We start from the raw sequence: 528 nt of genomic DNA on the forward strand, positions 1-528 counted from the left end.
GCTCAGCCCTCCACCCGCCTCCGGCCCAGGAGGCCAGGCGCCAGCCCCCTCCTCCCTCAAACCCTGGAGTGGGGACCCCCCAGCCCTCTCCTCCCTCAGACCCTGGAATCCGGGATCCCCAACCCCCTCCTCCCTCAGACCCTGGAGTCCAGGCCCCCAGCCCCCTCCTCCTGCAGACCAGGAGTCTGGACCCCCAGCCCCTTCTTCCCCTAGTTTCAGCCCCCTCCTCCTCCCTCAGACCCAGGAGTGGGGACCCCCCAGCCCCCTCCTCCCTCAGACCCTGGAGTCCGGGCTCCCAGCCCCTCCTCCCTCAGACCAGGAGTCTGGCTCCCCAGCCCCCTCCTCCCTCAGACCCAGGAGTGGGGACCCCCAGCCCCCTCCCGCAGACCAGGAGTCTGGGCCCCAGATTCCTCTGCATTCTTTAGCCAGTGAAGTGTCAATCCCCAGGCAGATTCCCACCCTCTGCTCTCATCCCCACGCTCCCAGGAGCTCCAGGCCAGACATTAACCAGCTGGGCTTGGGCAGAGA

This window comes from Myotis brandtii, unplaced genomic scaffold (assembly GCF_000412655.1).
Source record: "Myotis brandtii unplaced genomic scaffold, ASM41265v1 scaffold601, whole genome shotgun sequence".
Classification (NCBI taxonomy): domain Eukaryota; kingdom Metazoa; phylum Chordata; class Mammalia; order Chiroptera; family Vespertilionidae; genus Myotis; species Myotis brandtii.